This window comes from Lissotriton helveticus, chromosome 12 (genome assembly GCF_964261635.1).
Source record: "Lissotriton helveticus chromosome 12, aLisHel1.1, whole genome shotgun sequence".
NCBI classification, from domain to species: Eukaryota; Metazoa; Chordata; class Amphibia; order Caudata; family Salamandridae; genus Lissotriton; species Lissotriton helveticus.
In genome coordinates, this window is record NC_136073.1 from 196,927,536 (window position 1) to 196,950,434 (window position 22,899).

Here is a 22,899-nt window from a genome sequence, read left to right on the forward strand (position 1 = left end):
CTAACGCCATGACGAAATCTAATGTTATCCCAATAGTAGGGACTTGGAACCGCCCCTTCTTCCATTGGCTAGCTCCATAAATGGAGGCTAGCCATTGGAAGACACGGTTGTCCATCACTCTTTCCCGGTCAGAACGCGAATCGTGGGCATTTCTGACTCTTTTTTTAAGTTCCGCCCTCTCCTCTTCCCATTGGCTGGAATTTTACCTTCCAGCCAATGGGAAGGGGAGAGCACGAAAAACACGCCCCCCAGCTCTTCGACCGCCGCCTCGGGTGAGTGCTTGTTTAATCGGCTCATCACCTAGGTGGGTTAGCAAAACTCTCCATGTTTATAATTATCCCGAGTTTCTGAGTTAGGATGATGGATGTGCATTCCTTGCCTCGAGGCTGTGGTAATAGAGTGGCTCAAACTCAGATGAGTGATCGAGCTGCGCGTTGCTTGAGTAGCCGAGGGCGCTCCGTAGTGCTGGTGACCAGAGTACGCCTCGCATTGCCCATAAAGCGTTAAATCAACTGAGCGCTTTTAGAATTGTACTCCACGTACTGGGCGTTCTGTTTCCTCCCACCTGCAGATTAATTGTAAGGTCCGCTGCGTACTCACCTGAACTGTACGCTTCACATTGGGTGGACTGTGGGGGGGGGGGGGGGTCTGCGTGTGTGTTAATAATAATTGCTGTCTGCTGAGCTCGTCCAGTAGGGTACAATAGGTCTCACATTTGCAAGAGATTAAGCTATTGGAAATGTAACTGACAATGCATTTATTTATCTGTTTTCAAAACCAACACATAAATAAAAATGTTGTCATTTACAATGCCAATAGCTCTAACTTTTGCAAAGGCGAAACCGTTGCATTGTAAATGCTTGTTTTGTGGCCTGCAACTACTTTTTTCTGCCAGCCTACCCCTTTTCCCAAATGGGCTGTTGTGCATGTTTATACTGTTTAAATTGATACTTTTTAGGTTGAGCCTACCAGAGAGTGCAAGCTGTCTGATCGCAAAGGTCTATTGCCAGCTTCCCAAGAAATTACTGTGGGCTTAAAGCTCACTCATTGCTTTCCATTGGTTGGTTGGTTGGCTTTGTCAGTTTCATTTGCTAGCTTCCTTCTCAGTGTCTGGCGTGTCCATATTGTCCCCGCCCCCAAGCATTACCTCCTTACTTGTGTCCTTCTACTAATCACTTTTAAGGAATCACATTTTTAATTTTTTTAAGCACTCTGTGAGTGTGTATGTGTTTTCCATCTGTTTCCTTCAAGTGTTTCTCTCCCCTTGCACTGTGTTGCTCTCTCTCCCGCCCATGTGCTCCCTCAGTGTTCTTCGCACATGAGTGCACCACGACCACCCCTTGAAAGTGCTTCCATCCTTCCCACATAATAAACAAAACACGTTCAAGCTACTTCATTTTTATTTTTTTGTCAATTTAACGATCCATTTTTAAAACGATGACACCCATGTCATGACACATGCGAGCATACACAAAATGGCGCTGCTGTGTAATTGCATCTTTTTCATCTCTTTTTTTTGTCTATGCTGTACTCTGTCAGCATTTTTGACGATGCTGTATGGCATGAACACATGATATTTGAAGAGCCAATAGGTCTCAAAGATGCCTTTTCTAATGCTTGTGCTATTTACCATTCCAAGATTGGTTTCCGCCGTTTGGAGTAGTAAAAATAAAAAAGAAAGTGGAAGCCACGTGATTAGTTATGCACACGCATAGGCTCTCTCATCAGTCGCCATAGTGCACACATGCTTCACAACATTGTGCTTTTTTAGTTCTTTTTTGACAATAGGTGAAAGAAAGGTGAGACCTATTGCTTTCCCGATGCTTGTTGAATCAGTCATTGACAGTGTGTTATGATGTCTGGGTTGTTGTAGCTTCTGGGGTGGAGCAATATCCGGGGAGTTCCCTTGTCTAGGGTTTCAGACAGCTCCAAGCTTACTCCCTGTTTAGGGTGTTGCCTTAGTTGATGGAAGACTACGGCTGCTTTGATATCGGCAATCTGATCTATTTGTCGGAATTTCAGATGTTGGGCTAATTAAGTTGTCGGAAGTCATCTCTGGCTGGGTGGGATAGCTCATCCAGTCTGCTTTTTTTTTTCTTTTCTTTAGGTCTGGAGTTAACAAACGCCTTTTAATTTTACTAAAATTACATGTATAACACACTCACATAAACAGGCTTTCAATCAGCCATTTTTATCCATCGATCTGTTGTTGTGTCATTCACATTTTGCTTCTGCCATCTACAGCATTGGGCAATTGAGCAGCCCCCTTTAGCCATTGCCTAACTTCCTCTGAAAAATGCCATTCTGCTCTTTCGTAGGAAGCACATCCACACATAAAGTAGTTCCCTCCACAGCAGAACCTACTACCGCAATGGGCGCATATTGAGACTACAAGAAAGGTTTTGCTTTAAGGCAGTTTCTTTTTATTTATTGGCAGTGGTTTGGCAGGTCCCTCAACATTTGTTTTAAGACAATGACAAAACTAAACTGGTATTGCAAAGCTAAAAGGCTTCTAGCCAATGCCAGACCGATTGGCTTTGCCAGAGCTTGTTTTCTTTTGAATTCTGTAACTTGTGGTTTTCCCCTACTACCTGGTAGAAAAGATTTCCAGCAAGGGAAGCAAGCATTGGCAAAACCACTAATTTGAGGTTTTAACGGCATGCAGTTGAGGCAAGCGCATGCCGTACGAACGTGAAAGACTGTGCTTATTCGTAGCCAACAGCAGCTGACAGTGCATGTTGCTTTAAATCCCACTGCATCCATTTTAAGTACTTTTGTCAGCAGTCCCTCCTCAGTGCTATGGTTACGTGCCGACTGATTTGAGAAGAAAGTGGGACCCTCATGCTTTCCCCTGGAAGTGGATGGACACAGCAGACTAGAATGGGCCAATAGAAAGACTGAGATTAAAATTATCTTGTGGTTGATCCAGTATGTGATTGACAATGTCTTAAAGCACTGGTTGAAAGCTCCAGAGCAAAATGAGCCAATTGCTGATGTAGGTCGACCCAAGGCACCATGAACCTAAAAACAGGACCAGGTGACCTACTCACACATGAGTGACGCTGAAAGCTGCGTATCCGCAGGGAGCGGGTTCCACAGCATAAGGGTTCACTGAAGGTGCCTGATGAGGTTGCCTCCTAACTCTCTTTGATCCCGACCCATGCTTCCTCTACTCATCTTCATCGAGGCTCCAATCCTACCTCAATGCTTTTGTTATGTTTCTCGTCTGGGCAGAGTGACACCAATAAATTTGCCCCTTCTTTGTATCCACGACCTAACAACAGACATTCAAGTTGTATTCAATCCTGGGCCAAAAACAAGGAATGAGGAGGCAGGTGGAAGGCAGAAATGGTTGGGGTGCAGGGTGGGTCAGTTCTTATTACAAAAGTGCTGCCTTTGTATGGATAAGCATCATATGCAGAGGAATCGAAGCATGCCAGAGGAAAAGCTTGATTTAAGGACTGAAGACGTATCTTTGAAACAAAATCGTCTTGGCACTTGGATGAGCTAATTGAAGGTCGATAATGGTACAAAAGACCAAAGAAGGGGAGGTGATGGTGGGTGGGGTAACTTTGCAATATGCACTGTACAAAGGCACATCCATAAGACAGTTAAGGATTAGTGGAGAGACTAGATTATCACAAGGAATGGGCACTCACCTACTCCTGCAATCCAGTGCCTGCCATGGGAGAAAGGGCGAAAGTCCTAAACTGTAGGAACTAACTGCTCCGCCTTTCAGTCTTTTAATGCATGCTCGTTTTTTTTTTCCTGTGATCTCTGGCCATCAGGGTCTCCAGCTCTTCCGCTCATTTATTTATTTATTTATATAGCCATGACAGGCCAAGCATGTGCATATTAACCATAGCTGAGCTTAACTATACCCTGATAAGGAGTTGTAATTCAGGCACCTGGCAGTTGGCTGGAATACACATACCTTCTTGCCAAGCCAGTTCCTCCAAGGTATGAGAATAAGCATACAAGCATGATCAAAACTGGAAACCGAGCATCACCAGCAAATCTAAAAGTGTCTATCAGGTACTGTGATATGAACAGTTCTACTCCCTCAACACCACCACCAGTAACTATGAGGTCAGTAAACTGACTGTGACATTGATGCATTCTCTTATGGCCAAAATCTGAGGTGTGGGACATTTTAACACCTTAATAACCTTTAACCCGTTGGCTGCTGCTGTCGGCCAACGGTTGTCGCGAGCACTACCTCGGTAGTGCTGCGCACGTCCATTGGCCGACGCGGCCCCGCCCGTTTCTCAGAACGTTCCGCACTGGCGCGGAACGTTCAGCGCAGCCAACGGGTTAAATGCAAGGATGTCCATGTTTAGGGACCCTGGTGGTACTAAAAAAGAAAAGTGAATAAAAAAAAATCTTTTTCCCATTTCCATAAACAATAATGTTGATGCAGTAAGAAAGCAATAGGGACTGGAAAAAAAACTGGTTCGCAAGGTAGTGATCCCTTTATAACGCGTATTTTCGTAATCTACCCCTATACCACATCTTCAGCGGCAGGTACAGGTATGGAACTATCCGTGGTGCTGAAACCACCATTGCTTAACATTGGCCCATTCATTGAATTGGGACCAGAAGTTAACTCTGGAGTCAGCAAAAAAACAAAAAGGTACCAACCTTCACAACACCTCCCACATGCCAGGCCTTGGCTGCTGGGCTACAGCTACCATTGAAGTCTTAAGAATGCTTCTAATGTGCCTCCTGGGTACAAACCTTTCCCACTATCAACATGATGGCTGATGTCACAACACCTGCCGGGAGAGAGACCAGCAACACACAGCACCATTGCCAAAAACCTTCAAGATTAGGATGCGTTGGCAGTACTTGGGCCTGGTATTGCTGTGCTGCTGTTGCACCAGAAGAAGGACAGCATACAGCGCATGACTGGAAAAGAAAGTGTAGTTATTGTTGCCATCCGTTGACCTCATGAGAATAATAAACTAGATAAAAATGATCCATGGGTTAAAAGTTTAGTGGTGAATGCAGTGTCTGGGATGGCAGGCACTGAAGCGGACACCGAAACCAAATCACTGGCAAAGCAAATAGATCTGGCTTGCATTTGGGTATGTGGAATTCCAATTAAAACATTAAAAAAAAGCCTGCCTAATTTGAAAAAAAAACCATGATTGCTTGCCGTACATTGCATAATGAGATAAATTATTGACTGGTGATTTATAGTAACTTTGAGATGTAAAATAGTCCTTGAGCATACCATCGCTCATGTTCCTTAGGAGGCGGAATGATACACCAAAGAGGACATCACGTGAAGGGATGGATTAGATTGAAAAATGCTCCTCTGGGCGGAGCCAAAGTCCAACCTATGTTTATGTTGAACTGCCTGTTCAGGCCGATCTGAAAGGAGTCATCAAAAAGGTGTCAAACTGAAGAGAAGTCAGATTGGGCGGGGAATGCCAAGACGGATAGGAACATGGCAGGTCCGAGACGTGTCCTACTCACGCCACTAAAGCAGGTCAGACACTGGGTGTGTCAGTCCTTAACCGCATGCGCGCTAGCGGTTTTCCCGCTGCGTTTTTGAAAAAGCTGCATTACATGACGAGCTGAGCTCGTCAAGAGCGTGCGAGCGGCGCAACTCATGACGAGCTCGGAAGGGGTTAAGGCAAAATGAGGTGGGGGTGTACAAGGCTTTGTTTGATTGCCCTGACCCGACATTTATTTATATGTTTATTTATATATGCATGTTTATATAGCGCGTACTTTACCCAGAGGTGTCAGAGCAGTTTACAATAGAGAAAAGTAAATTACATAAGAATAAAAGAGTAACATTGTAGTAGGTATCACTACTTATACGTACACCAGTTACTTGTGGTGTGAGTTACAGATTGGCAAATTACATATTCCCTCAAGATTATATATTAAGAAAAAGTTGAGTGATTTAGGGTTACACAAATACATAATTACAAAATTGAGATCGAGGGTAAATACATGAATACAAAATTGAGATAGAGGGCCGTAGTAGCTCTCGTGAGTGTCATGCAACAATCTGGTTCATTTATTTATTTATTAAGGAGTTTTATATAGCACTAGCCTGACCCTAGGGTATCGGAGCAATTCACAACAGTTTTTGAACAACATTCATACAATAAGCAGTATTCTACATATAGGTTCAGCAGTCCAAGTGTGCTGAGCAGCATTGAGTTAGTGTGCGAGTCCTGAGATAACCTCATATAGTGCACGTTGTCCGTTGTCTTGGCGTTGAACCAATTAGGGGGGAGCAGTTGGGGGACGAATAGCAGGGAGGAGGTCATGACCTAGAATGAGGGGTGGTGTGGCTGCAGGGAGCTTGGTGACATCTGTCCTCTCACTGCATCGCTCACACCTGCCCGTCACAACGTCCCCGAACGCCCTCCTGGACACCAACCCCTGAAGCTTAACTTGGGCACGGTGCCCATCGCAGCGCCCCCGGGGCCGCCGCGCGGCTGCGCAGTGTCACGCGCCCGCATTTGTAAAATGAGAATGAATTAGACGCCGATGCTGAGGCTGGTTAGTAATGAGCCGGGCGGAGGCTCAGGGCATCAGAGAGCAATTTACACTCCCGGAGTCAGGCACGGGGCGCCCTGACTACTAATGGACCTGGGGGGTGTGGTATTCGTGTACGTATTGTATGTGTGGCGCGTGTGTGTGTGTGGCGCGTGTATGGTATGCTAGTGTAGAGCGTGCATGGAGTGTGAGTGTGGAGTGCGTGGTAGAGCAATTGTAGAATGCAGGTGGGAGGCAGTTGCTGGAGGGAGAGGCGGAGGAGGTCCGATGTTCATGTTGCTGTATTACCTGATACTATCTAATAAAGAAGAAGACTGACAAGCAACCCTGTCTGCGTGTATCCACTTACAATATATGGCGACGAGCGGGATTCAGCGACAGCAACATTGAGCACAAAATTTTTTTACTATTTTAACTTTATTGTTCATTCAACTGTTGCTCAACTACCTTCAAAACGATACGATTCAACTAAACCAAGCGGCGATCTCCTCGACGAATTGGTATGCTTTTCTTTTAAAAAAAAAAAGGAATTGTTTTTACCTTCAAATACACTATTTCTTATAGTGCATCTTTCAAGTTGTTCTCTGAACCGGCAGCAGCTCGCGCGGGTTGTTTCCAGGCAAGTAATGCTACAACGTCAGTACTACGTCGAGTGTCACCACGTAGTATCGTCAACACGCTCACGCTGATTGCTACGTACAGCGGCCATCTCTGTTGCTTTCGTTGCATAGCAACGCGTTTACGGAGCAACACACCAAGTACGAGATGCGCTAAGGAAATAACGCGCTTTGGGAAAGAAGCAAATTAACAGTATTGTGAGTGTAAATTTTAACGCCGGTTGTTTTTTTTCTCTGCAAATTACCAGTTTTAACACCGTGTAACCGGCGAACTGTTAAGCAACACAACCAGAGGTTAAGTACCATTCTAATTTTGAACTTTGGCGAACTATTTACGCAAGCATTAGCAGTTGAGTGAGCAACATAATTAGAAGAAGTCAAATGTTATTATTCCATTTTGAACTTTGGTGAACTTTTTGCGCAAGTACTTACAAAAGAAGTTTTTTTTGTATGGTTATAACGTATACTTCATTGAAATGTCTTCAATTCACCCACCACCATTTTTTCTAGCAGAATCTGGTGAACCTCCCATTGCATGGGACTTATGGTTAGACATGTTTGAAGCTTATGTAGAAGTTTTAGCTGAAGAGGAGTCTTCACAAGAAAGGAAAGTGTCATTACTTAAACATAGATTAGGTGCTGTAGGATTAAGAGAATTTAAAAATCTTCCTAAAATTGAGAATGCTGGTGATATGGGGGTTTACCAATGTGCTGTCAAACAAATGCAAGAGAGATTTGGGAGGAAAATTAACGTAGTGATGGAAAGGTTCAAGTTTTATTCAAGGGCTCAGAAAAGTGATGAATCCATTGACCAATATGTATCAGCTCTAAGAGGGTTGGCTGTCACATGTGAATTTGAGAGCATGACATATGACCAAGTGTTGCGTGATCAGATTCTCATGAAGACAAAATCAAAGAAAATCCAAGAGAAACTATGGTCATCTGAAAGCACTTCTTTAAAGAATGCTATTGAGGTCGCTAGGGGTGTAGAAATTTCTGATCAGTGCATTCGTGAGGTCAGGAATGAAAAGAATGACTCTGAGTCTAATTCCATTAATGCTGTAAATAAGGGTGACATGTCTAAATTCAAGAGTGATAATAAAGTAACAAATGTTTCTTCCTATCCTAGTAAGAAAGGAAATAAAAAAAGTTTTGAAAGAAATAATGACCCGAAAAAATTTGCATGCTTTAGGTGTGGGTCTTCTACTCATTTAGCCAATTACAAATGGTGTCCTGCTCTTGACAAAATTTGTACCAACTGTAAAAAGAAAGGACATTTTACCAGAGTATGTCGGAATTTCAAGGCTAAAGTTAACTACTTACAAGATATTGAACAGGATGACATTAATTGCGTCCAAGATGAGAATCAAGATGATGTTTTCCATGTTGTGGGTGACATATGCAGCATTCACGATGAAATTGTTAAAGGGGCATGCAGAGTTAAAAAGTTACCATCTTGTTTTGTTAATATTGATGGGCTAGAAGTAAAGGTCATGGTGGATTCTTGTGCCTGGTATACTATTATGGGTATGGATTCATTTAAATCCTTATGGCCCAGCAGGCCATTATTAGGCCCTGATATACATCCTGGAGGTTACACTGGACACAGAATACCGTTAGAAGGGTTTATAGTAGCCAAAATAAGTTTTGGAGGTAATTCTTGTCAGGGAAAAATTTACGTGGCCAATAAGGGTGCAACAATTTTGGAATGGCCACACATTTACGATTTAGGTATGAAAATTGACCCTAGACGAGAATTCCCAGTTTATTCTATTCAAGATGAGTATATTGAAAAAGATGATTACTCAAGCCTTCCAGAAAAATTTTCTGATGTATTCTCAAGTGGAATTGGTAAAATGGTAGGATTTAAGCACAGAATAATTCTAAGGGATGGCGTATGTCCTGTTCGGCAAAAACTTAGAAACGTTCCGATCAGTTACAGAGAAAAATTGGGCGAGATACTTAAAAAACTGTGTAGTGATGGTATTATTGAACCGGTTGAAAGCTCTGATTGGGTTTCACCAGTAGTTATTTCGCTTAAATCCAATGGCGAATTGCGCCTGTGTGTAGACCTAAGATGTTTAAACGAGGCTATTTGGGTTGACACATTTCCTCTTCCAAACTTGCAAGAATTGACATCATCTGTGGGTGGTTCTTCTTGGTTTTCCAAGATAGACCTAACTAGTGCGTACCATCAAATCGTGTTAGAGGATGATTCCAAACATTGCACTGCCTTTATTACCACAGAAGGGATGTTTAGGTATAAGCGCATGCCTTTTGGGCTCGCTAGTGCATCTGCAGTATTCCAAAGGGAAATGTGTAGAGTTTTACAGGGGATCGATAATGCAAAAGTGTTTCAGGATGATATCTTAATATTTGGGAAAAACAAAGAATGTCATGACAAAGGCTTGTTTGCAGTGTTGGAAGCATTAAGAAGGAGTGGACTGACTATCAAGAATGAGAAATGTGTGTTTGGGAAACCTGAAGTGGAATACTTAGGTCATGTCATATCTAAGGATGGCATTCGACCCAAGATTAGCCATGTTGATGCCATTTTAGCCGTCCCAGAACCTACAAGCAAAGAACAATTAATGTCATTCCTGGGACTGACAGAATTTTATTCACGATTTATTGAGAACTATGCTTCAAAAGTTGAATCGCTAAGATCCTTACTAAAGAGAGGTGTTACATTTTCATGGGGTGATCAACAGAGAATGTGTTTTGAGGGAGTGAAGAAGGAAATAGTTTCCACACCTTGTTTGAAACCTTTTTTACCAATGGCAGAATGTGTTCTATCTGTGGATGCGTCTGGGTATGGCATTGGTGCTGTGTTTTCCCAACGGTATAAGTCTGAAAAGTGGGTAGTAGCGTATGCTTCACGTACCCTAACCAAAGCAGAACGGAACTACTCCGTTATAGAAAAGGAATTGTTAGCTGCTTCATGGGCAGCTGAAAGGTTTCGAATGTATATATGGGGAAGGAAGTTCAAAATCTGTACTGACCACAAACCATTAGTGAACATTTTGAGGCCTGAGGGCGGGAAGAATTTAACACCAAGATTGGCTCGGTTGGCTTCAAAGCTGCAAATGTTTAGTTTCGACATTGAATATATTCCTGGCAAGGACAATGTTGTGGCTGATGGTTTGTCTAGACTACCCAATGCAAGTATGTCAGATTTGAAGACCAACACTGATTGCGAAGTGGCGTTTACCGCTAAGGACGTATTCCTTATTGACGCAGAGAATACTGTTAGTAGTGTTTCTGAAGCATCTTGGGTGAGTGAGATGGAGAAGGATGTGGTCCTGAAAGAAGTTAAACAGTTCATAGTTAAAGGATGGCCTAGAGAGTCACAATTACGCGGTGAATTTATTGCCTTTTCCAAGATTAAGGATGAGTTGTGTATCGTTAATGATCTCATCTTAAGGGGTGACAGGATTGTGCCTCCAGTTGGGTTAAGGAAGGACATTGCTGAGAGAAGCCATTTGGGACATGGGGGCATGTCTAGTTCAAAGAGAAGGGTTAAGGAGTGGTTTTGGTGGCCAGGTGTGGACTCTATGGTGGACAAACTAGTTAGGGATTGCAAAATTTGTAATAACAGTGATAAAGTAGCTAAACCTCTGAGTGTACCATTGACCATGGTGGAGCTTCCTGAGTATCCATGGCAGAAGGTAGCTATCGACTTTATGGGACCATTTTCAGCCTTGTCCTCTGCAGACTGTTATGCCATCGTATTGGTGGATTACTATTCGAAATGGCCCGAGGTAAGAATGGTAAGCGGGATGACAACGGATGTTGTCATTGAGTTTTTAGAGGATGTATTTTCGAGAGAGGGTGTACCTGAAATGTTGGTCTCCGACAATGGGCCCCAATTTGTTTCACAGAAAATGGATGAGTTCTTATTGGCAATGGGCATTAAGCATATTAGGTCATCCCTGTACCACCCAGAGGGTAATGGCCAAGTTGAGCGCTTCAACAGGGTGGTCAAGGAAGTGATTGAATTGGCATTAAGTGCAGGGTTACCCTGGAGGAAAGCCTTGCAAGAGAGGTTGACTGCCTATCGTGTAACTCCTCACTCAGCTACAGGGAAGACCCCTTTTGAAATTCTAAGAGGCAGAAAGCCATTTGCGGGATTAGTTCCCTGGTGGTTGAGAAAGAGGAATAATAAGATGCAATGTGACTCTAAGAATGTTGATGAAGAAGTCAGATCTGAAGTTGAAAAGTATCAAAACCGCAATCAGCTGTATCATGGGAACAGATGTAACTGGCCTCTAGTTAAGGTAGGTCAGATGGTTAGGGTAAAGAACCCTAGGAAGGTATTGAAGGGTGAAAGTATCTGGTCCAAACCTTTAAAGGTAGTTAAGGTTTTTAGTGGTGCTGTTGAGTTGGAGGATGGCAAAAGGTGGAACTTTCGTCAATTGAGTTTTTGTAATGAGAGGAGGGATGTGGTTGGTATACGTTCCGATGATGGGTCTTGTAGTGGTTATTTGTTAGGTGATGATTTTGGTTTGGCTAAGGACTTGAGGCTGACCGGTAATGCAGGTTTGTGTGAACCTAGGGATGTTGTTGACGCTCGTGATGTTGGTCCTTCTAGTGCTAGGAATGTTATAGATGCTGAGGGTGTTGTACCATTTCGCTCTGATGTCGACATTACTGGTGAATGTCTCCGCCGGGGCGATAGGGTAAGGAAGATGCCAGCTAGGTTTTTGGATTTCAAGTTAGGGTGAACTTAAAGGCGGTTCCTTAACTTTTCAAGGAGGAGGGTGTGTGGTATTCGTGTACGTATTGTATGTGTGGCGCGTGTGTGTGTGTGGCGCGTGTATGGTATGCTAGTGTAGAGCGTGCATGGAGTGTGAGTGTGGAGTGCGTGGTAGAGCAATTGTAGAATGCAGGTGGGAGGCAGTTGCTGGAGGGAGAGGCGGAGGAGGTCCGATGTTCATGTTGCTGTATTACCTGATACTATCTAATAAAGAAGAAGACTGACAAGCAACCCTGTCTGCGTGTATCCACTTACAATAGGGGGCTCGGGCACTCCTGCGTGGCGCGCTCCGCCAGCCATCCATCTCCGCCGGCAGCCCCGCTCATTAGTTTCTTTTTTGTTCTTCCGTGAGGGCGGAAGCAGGCGGCATGCTGCCCTCCAGCGGCCGATTGGTAACATTTCACCAACCTACTGAACATCTTGCAACAGGTTGGGTGAGTGCACAAGCCAAGCAAGGCTCGAGCTGAACGCCTGGCCCTGGCTAACATGGTGATGGGCGAGCCAGATAAACCCGAGCCCCGGGCATTGCACTTTATCCGGTCTAATGCAGTTTAAAAGACAACCAAAGAAGATGCTGGACAGGCACGCGCGCAAAGTCTAATACAAAGGTGCTTTTCTGCTGTGTGTGCCTGCAGCCAAGCTCAGCTGCAATTACACGTCTCTCACCAAATACCTGTAATTGGAGAGAAAGCTCTGCAGGAAGTCCGTGCACTTTGCTTTGCTAATCCACTTAATTGCATCCTTTAAGGTGCTGATCCTCTCCTGTATGTCCAGGGGAGGTAGTGGTATTAACCACAAACAATCTCCTGTCTTTCCTTATACTCAGGGCCACTGCAATGATGTGGCAAAGGAGGACTAAATCATGGGGCAGGGTTGACTAAATTATGCTTCAAATAAAGGCACATTATGTAGCCTAATGTGGCACAGTTTGTAATAGTATTAAGGATGGTGTAATTTTTTTCACGTTAGTAGTTTCTGAGCAGAGGCGTCCACTAATTAGCACCGGGTTAACATCCAAATACAGCATCAAACAACTGAAAGATGATCTGTAGATATTTGCACAGGGCCTTTCACTGACCAGCAACACAGATTGCTGCGACTATAGTAACTTTTGATCCATTTGAGCTTCAAACAATTTTTTTGTTAGAATCTGTAGATTACACACCATATTGAGGACTATGTGGCAAATTAAGCAAATTTGTAACTATGTGGAAAATGCTGCGTCAGCAGAATCTCATTCGTAAAATCCTAGTGGCCCTCGTTGTACTTAACTTTCTACTCCTTTTAAGATCGGCATTTGCTATTTTATACATATATAATTTACATAATTTAAAAGATACAAGTCTTTATTCAACATATTTTGCTAATTTAGGTCTTGAAATGAATGAACACTAAGTTTTGTCCTTTGGTTGTAAAAGAGGAGCCGTGGATGTTATCCTTTGGCTGAATTAAACAACATGCAACAGGAAACGTGGGTTTAGGGCCCCATTTCATCGTTTTGCATCGGATCACTCAGTTTGGGTAATCACTTAACTGAACTGTGCCTCATTTTGTCCTCGACATCGCCCGCCACAGCCACATATCCGCCCACCTTAGAAGCCTACACTGACTCCCCGTCAACAAAAGGATCACGTTCAGGCTCCTCACCCACGCACACAAGGCGCTTCACGACATATGCCCCGAATACCTCAACAACCGCCTCTCGTTCTACACCCCCACCCACCCGCCAGCTCCGATCCGCCAACCCCGCCCTCGCCACCGTCCCACAGATTCGCAGAACCACCACCGGAGGAAGATCATTCTCCTACCTGGCAGCCAAGACATGGAACTCCCTTCCCGCACACCTACGAATGACCCAGGACCATCTCACCTTCAGGAAACATCTCAAGACCTGGCTCTTCGAGCAGTAGCAGCACCCCTTCCCCCCCGCGCCTTGAGACCCTCACGGGTGAGTAGCGAGCTCTATAAATGTTTTGATTGATTGATTGATTGTCAAAGAACACCTTGGAGAAATTCACTTCAGGATTCTGGGCTCAGTTGCTTGGAATCAGCTACCTCTGGAGTTGCTTGCAGAGAGCACTGCTGCAATGTTCAGGAAAAAGCTTGAAACCTGGCATTTTATGTAGGACTAACTGATGTTCATATTCATACCTATGCTGTTCGCGCCGGGACATTCCCAGGAGTAGCCGTGCGCGCTATATCTACTGTCATCATCATTGTGTACGCTAGGCGAAAATTTCACCTGTGTATGTATGCCACAACAACAGCGTCGTTTTATATACAATATTGGCCACATACATAGTGTACATAACAAACTGACATCTCTCATTTCATTAGTGGCTGTGGTTTCAGGGCATCAGGAAAGGGGAAAAGTTCATGTTTAAAATGAATACTTTTAACAGATGTCAATGCAGTATGATGTACTCGGTGAAACACATTTCAAGTAATAACCTATTTTAAATCTGACAAGGTCTTTTTATTTTTGCATGGTGTTTGCTGTATCATTTATATGCTAATTATTGATGACTCCGCTTGTATTTTGGCCCTTTGAGACAAGACAGACCAGATACATTTGCTGGCTTTACCCAACTGTACATCTTACTTGGTTTGACCCATGTGATCTTCCTGCTTCACATAGATAACTGCATTGCGTGCATTAATTAGCCCCTGTTTTGCCAACAGTTCCAGCAAAGCCCTTTTTTTCACCTGTGCGCTCATTTCTCAGTTTCTGTGGGCTGTGTCACGTAGGGTTGTGTTGTTCACTCACATTGTTTAGTTTTTTGCCATCAAATGTCCTGCCACCAATGTGCACGTTTTGGAAGCGTATACTTTTCTGCCTATTCTTTCCTTTTCTTTCCTTTTCTCTTACTTCATTCCCAATTACATATAAGGAACACAATATAGATGGACCATAGCGATGGCCAGGGTAGGTCCATGGTTGTTACTGGAGGGTATGTATTGTGCCTGCAGCTTCTGGTATTTCCTTGAGGTATGTGGTGCGTCTGTACAGGAGGTGGAAGGTACGCACATGGTGTTTGAGACAGAAGTTTGGCCCTGATCTAAAGAGATACAGAAAAGGTGTAGGGAGCTTAGAAGAGAACGAGGACCACAGGATAAATTAGGAGGACAAAACAGAAGCGTTACCCTAAAGCACCAAAGAAATGGCAAGGTAGAGACTTACTAACATGAACCGGTTAGGCTCGGCCAAGTGTCGTCAACTCTGTCACTTTATCTTATAAACAGTGCTGCACTGGATACATCAGGAAATGTTTTACTTTCCCTCTCTTGGCACTGAGTTGTTTCAGAACAGGTGTCTAGGAGAATTCCTTTCCAAAGTAGGAAGACTACTACAGCTCTGGCCTTCAGACTGAGAAGGGCGGGTCTGCCAAGAAGATTGACAGGTCCTGTAGCCAATCCCAGGACAATGGGAGTCTCAGAGAAGTAACGCTGTAATTTCATTGGGTTGGCCTCTTCAGTTTTTTTCAATTCGCTTTTTTACATAGGTGTTAAGAGATGTGTATAAATAAACATGTCTTGTTGGAGAACACTTTACTTTGCATATGTTACCATCATAACTGTCCATCATTAATGTGGGGCATTGTTCATTTGGTGCCTGGCATCATTCCTTGGACTCTCTGGCATCATTTATTTCAGGCTGCCTGGCTTCATTCGCAGGACACTCCGGCATACTGCATTTGAGGCTCTTCAGCATTATTCAGTGGTCGCTCTTGCATCATTCTGATACACTCAGGCATTGTTTCCTTGTTGTTCTTTGGCATCATTATTTGCCAGGGTACCATATTGTTCACTGGACCTTCTCGTCTGTGGTTCCTTTGATTGTTTCTGATATTGTTCCTTCACGGAGCTCCCACCACGGCTTTTCCTGGAGGCCACGGTATGACATACCCAGTACTTGCTGGTCTCCAGCGCACATGCCGATGGGAGCTCTGATATTTACGGAGGTTTTGTACAAATACAGGCAAGAATATGGCTGCAGGTGATTTGGTTTGATACAACCCTTATTGAGTGGGTGCTCTGCACCACAGTTCACATTTCTTTACGTCTGAAAAGACTTGCCAACTATAAAATCTTCCTAAAAGGGACTCTTGCATTGATATTACAGCAAGGATACACATACACTGAACAGCAGTGATTTATTTTCGGACACAGGATACTTTACAGTATTTACTGTGTGTCAAGGATTGGACGTCTTGAATTCCTTTTGGGACGGAAATACAACTGAAATTAAGGTTCTGCACAAAGAGATTATAGGCCTGAAGAAGTCGCTGCGCACAACCGTGAAATGCGACGAAACACGTGTTGGCTAAGGCTTTCGAGAATAAATTGAAGCAAATGTTCCAGCAAAGAATCAAACGTTTTGTTACACTGTTATTGATATAATCTATATACTGTTAGCGTGTGATGGGGATTGTTGTTTTGTTTTACCATATTGTTCATTTGACCCTCTCGTCCCTGGTTCCTTTGATTGTTTCTGACATTGTTCCTTCACAGTGCTCCCACCACGGCTTTTCCCGGAGGCCGCGGTATGACATAACCAGTACTTGCTGAATCTATGGACAGAGTGACTGAAATATGCCCATGCAGATCTTTGCTGTTTCAAGAACAAACACTTTACCAAGGGTGGTCTGAGAAGAGAGATGTAGGTCTGTAGATACACCCTCCCCCTCAATCATATAACACCAAAGCATCGCAACCGTAGCACTAAACGAAGGGTGTGACATGTTCAGGACTTCAACTATCAGGTTCCCATCTATTGTGTATTGGGTCTTTCGACACAAAAGGTGGGTAAATTATAGTTGTAGTCTTGAACACGTCACACCATTCCAGTAGCACATATGTTTGGGATACCGTAAGGTTACATGTTGAAGCAGGCAATGCTTGTACACAACCAAACACACTATTACTGTGCCACACTTCCAATGCCACTGCTTAAAGTTTCATTTTAACAATGTTGGTGTGATTGGGAGTCTGACGTAGGGTTGCTCAATACCTTTCCACAATGGATTTAGCTCTGCACAACTTTCAAAGTAACCACATGGCTATGTAAACCATTGCCTTTTAGATTTACAGCCTGTATATGCCTTTCGTATATTTCCTGAAAATATTGTAGAACTGCAGCCCTGGTGAACTGAGGCTGAAGATCCTTTCAAATTTTGGGGATATGTCTAATTTATGGAAGGTACAACTGGGTGCCTGGACTCTACATGCATGCTAGCTGTGGGCCTTAAAGACCTACTTTTTAAGCAGAAGATAGTGTCTCTTTACTTTGTAAAGCTCCAAATATATTTTTACAGACACACTGGCATCTCTGCATGTGTGCAAACTATTTTGTAAACACTCACAATTTTTTTTGCATGCTTTCATTTTTGCAAATGTCAACATTTACAAACTGCAAACAATGTTGCTATCTATGCATAAGCAGTTAGTCAATGAACCTCTGCAAACCTGGCTCTACACATTTTTCATAAATTACATCTTCGTGTAGACGTGACCTGAATTCCAATGAGCGAAAATACTCCACGCACTTTGTCAGTCTGTAGTGTAAATACAATCCACATTCGTTTTAACACTAGTCATGTAACCAGGCCCTCCATACGTTTTCAGGTTTATTTAGGTTTAGTGAAGAAATTAGCTACATTTTTCTGCCTGTTTAAAAGTCCAAGTGTCACACAAACTATGTCAGACTGGTCAACATACTTTTAAAGGAGATACCTCTAGGCAAGTCCTGTCTGAACAATGCTTACTGAATCGCACCTAAACTGGGAGCCTTGGCATAAATGTCATGTCAAACTGAGAATCAGAAAAGGAAATAACAATGGATATACTCTTGCTTTTCCAACACTCCAGTACAGTCTAATTTGACTTCAATTGACCAATGTAAATGCAGTGAATATGAAGGGAGCAAATGTACTTAATTGAAACAACGCTGGCATCCGGGCAAAGCACTAGATTGGATCCTCTCATTCCTCTCCGTCCGAACCCAGCGAGTCAAGCTCCCACAGTTCTCCTCAGAACCTATAGAGATCAGCTGCGGAGTTCCTCAGGGTTCCTCCCTGAGCTCCACACTCTTCAACATCTAGATGGCCCTGCTTGCTGCCATCGACAGAAACCACTGAGTCAACGTAGTCTCCTATGCGGCTGACACCCAGCTGATTCTCTCCCTCACCGACGAACCTACAGACGCAAAGACCAACTTTTCCCACATGATGAAGGACAGCTGCCTCAAACTCAACTCCGGCAAAAGCGAAGTCCTCATCCTGGGCACCACTCCCTCCACCTGGGATGACTGCTGGTGGCCTGCAATGTGCGGACTTCCCCACCGACCATGCACGCAACCTCAGCATCATCCTCGACTCTCCATGAGCCACCAAATCAATGCTGTCTCTTCCTCCTGCTTTCATATGCTGGGCCTGCTTCAGAAGATTTTCATGTGGATCCCCACCGGGTCCAGGTTAACGGTCACCCAGGTGCCCGTCAGATGCAAGCTTGACGATGGCAAACCACTCCATGCCGGCACTACCTTAAAACTCCAAAAGAAATTGCAGAGCATCCAGAAATCCTCCACCAGACTTATCCTGGACATCCCCCAAAGCAGCCACATCTCAGTTCACCTAAGGACCTCCACTGGCTCCTGATCAATAAAAGAATCATCTTCAAGCTCCTCATGCACGCCTACAAAGCCCTCCACAACACCAGACCTCTCTGCAAAGACCTGGAACCCTCTACATCTCAGGCAATGAGCTTCGCTACCTCAATTCAAGAAGGACCTTAAGACCTGGCTCTTCGACCAGCTGCGGTCCGTGTAGGTAACAGTGGTGGGGCGATGGGGCCGTGTAAGGGGAGATTCCGAGGGACGATGTTGAGGGAAAATTAATTATTTACTTAATTTTCCCACTGCATCGTCCCTTTGGAATCCCCCTTACACGGCCCCACTGCTGTGACCTCCACAGACTGCGGCTGTCTTTGACTGAACTGCAGACCCCCTTCAGCACCATGAGAATGCAAAGGTGTTTAGCTGTGTTCTATAAAAACCCTGATTGATTGAACCTGTGGGTTTCCTACAAATCCGACATGGATCTGTTGCTCTTGTGCCCAAGTGGGACACTCCTGTCTGAACCTCCTGCAGGAATATACTGCAACACATTAGTGGCATTAAACTTGATATTAGTAACTAGCAGCTGCTCCTCTGTTATGGTGGAGGAGCAACACCCACCCCCGATACAAAACTTGAAAAATTAGATGAGAATAAAACAGGTTTATTATCATTTTATTTTTCTTGGTAGGGCGGAGTCTTTGGGCGGGGCTATCACGACAACTCATGGAGGAGGAGTGGTGGACACTGCTATAAGTTCAGATGTGGGTCTTAGGATGGCCAAATCACACTAAGATGTCTCCTACCCAAGCTGCATTTCGGGGTTGGAGACAGCAGACACAGGCTCCCAGTGTCTCTGGGGGCGCAATCCCGGCATGTCTCTCATGCTACTAGCAGTATGAGACCAGCGTATGGATTGGCCATAGGGGAGTCTGGGGGCCTCACCCTGTGCTGGAGTGGAGCAGGAGAGCAGCGATGTGGCAGGTAAGTTCTTTTTTGTTTATTTCATGTTGTTATTGTCGTCGTTCGCCCACCATGCTGCCCCACTACTTTGCCCCGACACCTGCTGCTTCTTAACTGCTTACTTTTCAGCGCATCATAAGTCCGATCTTTACCACGAAACACGAAACAAGTCTTTTTTTTATAAACCTGAAAACGACAAATATTGTAGTTTTAGAAATCAAAAAACAGCTCTTTCTTCCTTCAGCATGGAAAGGTCAAATGCTACATACAAAACTTATCTTGGGTTCTTGAGAAGTGTTTGTACGAACAACATAAACAAAGTTTGAGAAGATAATTACATTGCCTGTAGAGAGACATAGCTAATGTGCCTTTATAAAATGTTACAAACGCTTTCACAAAACAGTGAATCCCTGCCCTATGATTTAAACCGTGAACAAAATGCTCACAAAAGACCGGCTGACTATAATCTGCAAACAGAGAGTCCGGTAAAGGCCTGTCCCAAAGTGAGATTGTGATAGGACCAAGCCACTTTCCCTTATATTACCTCGCTTACAAAGGCATTTCAGGACAGTCTTTTCCAAAACATCCTAGGAGGAAAAAGAGAGCTCCCAGGAAAAACTCTGCTACATTTATTTATTTTTATTTTGAAAGTTTTATATAGTGCTAGCTTAACCTGTAGTTATCAGAGCGCTTTACATACATCCTGGAAAAAGAACAGATGGAAATAGCATTACATAGTAGGCAGGCAGTAAGGAAGCAAACCAAGGTCAAACAATACAGCATGAATAATTAGGTGGTTAACACAGTCCGGTCATCAAATATCCTTGTATGTCAAGGGAGAGGAGTACACTCGGATATTCGAAAACAAAAAGTGCAGCACGGACATCTGTAGAAAACAGCTGCATTTCAGGTGCGGCGGGGTGGACAGGCAGTTGTTCAAAACTGTACACCGAGGAACGACTTAAGAAAAATACTATTTGCACAAAATCTTTTCTTTGCACACTCTGAGTTTAACCTCCTTCCGGGCACAAACACACCGTGCCCCCTCCACTCGAATCCTTATTGTTGGCGACCCTGGGACGAGTTCCTTTCCCAGAGGGTCGCGTTCCTTTCCCAGAGGGTCGCATACGTCACACACACAAATAAACATCCCCGCCCTCGCCCTGTGACACTGGCTTCTGTTCTTCTAACCCTGCACACACAGCGCTCTGTATCTTGGAGGCGGGGCTTCCTGCACCGGAAATGTGGCTCCGCGGACCTCGGCCTCGCCCTCATTGGCTGGGGGCGTGGCTCCCAGACGCCGACGCCCCGCCCTCAGTGGTTAGGGTTTTCTGATGGAGGCGTGGCTCTCGGCGTGGGGGGCGCGGCTTCCTGTGTTTGGAGGTGCGATTTCCGTGAGAGGGCGTGGCCTGCGAGCAGGTGTTTGTTCTGTTCGGCCAATGGAAGGCGGCGGAGTCCTGGGGGCGGGGCTCTGGGGAGGCGGCTGGCGGCGCTCCGTCTGGAGCTTTGTGGAGGAGGAGGCGGAGGAGAGCGGCGAGGAGCCGGGGAGCCAAGCCAGGTGAGGGCGCCGATCAGATTGGGGGGGTCGTGGGGGTGTCGTCTTGATATTACGGAGGGTGTTTGTGTGCAGCATCCTGCAAAACAAAGGGTAGCTCTGTTCAGGACTGATGGGCCAGGAATTGCTTTCTTTAAAGGAGAGTCCTCCGAGGAGCACCCTGACCTCCCTGCGGAAACCGAGCAAACCCCTGTGATCTGCACCCATTTCCGCTCTACAGGAGTTGTCCGCCCCCTGTAAGCCCGCCTATGACACAGCGGAGAATCCGGACCACATCTATTTGCAGCGAGAGGAACAGAAAATGTATGTTAAAAGTTGTGCTCGCGCTCCCCAACCAATGTTTACTCCGCCCGTTTGTATTCAGGCGAAGCCCCCTCTAGAGGAAGTATGTAGAAAGAGATGTCCAGGGCTTGCATTTCGAAATGCAACATACTCTTTATCAGGATGTATGTAATAGTTTAGTCCTCCCCTATAGGGTTAAACGTTCGCCCCTGTGCTCCGAGGGTGTATTTACAAGAAAAGACCTCCCTAGTGATTTACATAAACGCAGAGCTTCCCACGAGTGTTTGCTAAAGCAGGATAAACGCGCAATCCCCAATAAAAATGTATGAAGTTGTAACTATCCTACTACGTTTGTAAATAGGGACCCTCCATATGACCCACGTACAAGTAGGCGCCTCCCTCCTTCTGAGAGAGGATGTAAAATTGCCCCCCCCACCCAATATGGATGTGAATGTAGGCCTCTCCATAAGTGACGTAACAAGGGTGATATTGATTGAGTACATGGGTCTCATAACCTATGGTTGGGTGGTATGTAGTGTGCAGTGTTTCACTTATTTCCCTCCATGGTGTGTGCAACTGTTCCTCCACTACAGATAGCCAAACTCATGCCCCAGTATAGAGGTTGAAGTAAAACCTGCTTCCAGCAGATGTAGGTAAAAGTGGATCCCACCAGCTTCTGGTGTATGTGACTGTAGCTCTCAGCCTATGGTATATGTGAAAGAGTGCGCGTCACCCATCTTAAAGGCTGCATGTCACATATATGCTCTGAAAGTGAGACTCCCAGGAGGTGGAGGCAAAATTACAGTGGCTGCCTCTTCCTCAACTACAATGGTGGAGGAGGATATGTGAAGTTTGGAGTCCTTATCAAGTGTGCAGAGGGAGGTTGGGACCCTCCTGCTCTCCAGAATGAGTTCAATTCTTGAAATCACGCTTTCAGCCCAGGTGGGTCTGTCATCACTCAGCAATGCAATGGTGCCTGGCTGTCTGCCCAGAGCAGTGTTCCCTAGGGGAGGGGGTGTTTTAATAGATCAGCACAAAACATTTTAGGATGATTAAAGTAGTGCATTTGCTCACAACCCATGTGAAATAGTGTGATGTGACAAGAGATTAAAGTGAGATGGGGCGCTTAACCCATCACTGCAGCCTTCAGATGTGGCCACAGGGCAATCCTCCAAGAATGAAGAACAGCTTGCACGGGGCGGGTGCCCAGACTCCGCCTGTTTACTGTCTAGAACACCTGGCTGCTGTTCCTCTCAACGTAAGGTGTGCACACGGCCCTTCCTCCCATGTGCCTCCTATCACTGTAACAAACCCTTTTCCGGGAGCACGCTCTTTCTCCCAGTATCACCGAGTATGCTTTCTTTAGGGAAGGTATTTGCCCACTGTACAACAGAATGACGGAGATTAGAACTTACCTAACTTCATCTTCATTTTCAAGTACGCAGAGGACTGGTTCACGATTGTTGGGTACTGTATGTATTATTAGCGAGTATGTGAATATCCAGTACTTTAGGCTAGCACCTTGACTGTTGTATTAAACCTAAGCAGTGTATTGTTATATTTGTTTCCCTGCATTACAAGCTTTACACTA

At 44.7% G+C, this 22,899-nt stretch overlaps 1 protein-coding gene across 7 annotated transcripts in view; it reads left to right on the forward strand.

Moving 5' to 3' along the window:
* GSE1 (Gse1 coiled-coil protein) overlaps positions 1 to 22,899 on the forward strand; it is a 1,171,749-nt gene that overhangs the window by 984,187 nt on the left and 164,663 nt on the right. For 2 of the 7 annotated variants that reach the window (XM_078669596.1, XM_078669597.1), the window contains exon 1: positions 20,908 to 21,029. The exons of the other annotated variants lie outside the window; for them this stretch is intronic. The gene's annotated coding sequence lies outside the window, so the exon portion shown is untranslated. Of the gene's footprint in view, positions 1 to 20,907; positions 21,030 to 22,899 lie in introns of those variants that run through there. 7 annotated transcript variants of the gene reach the window in all.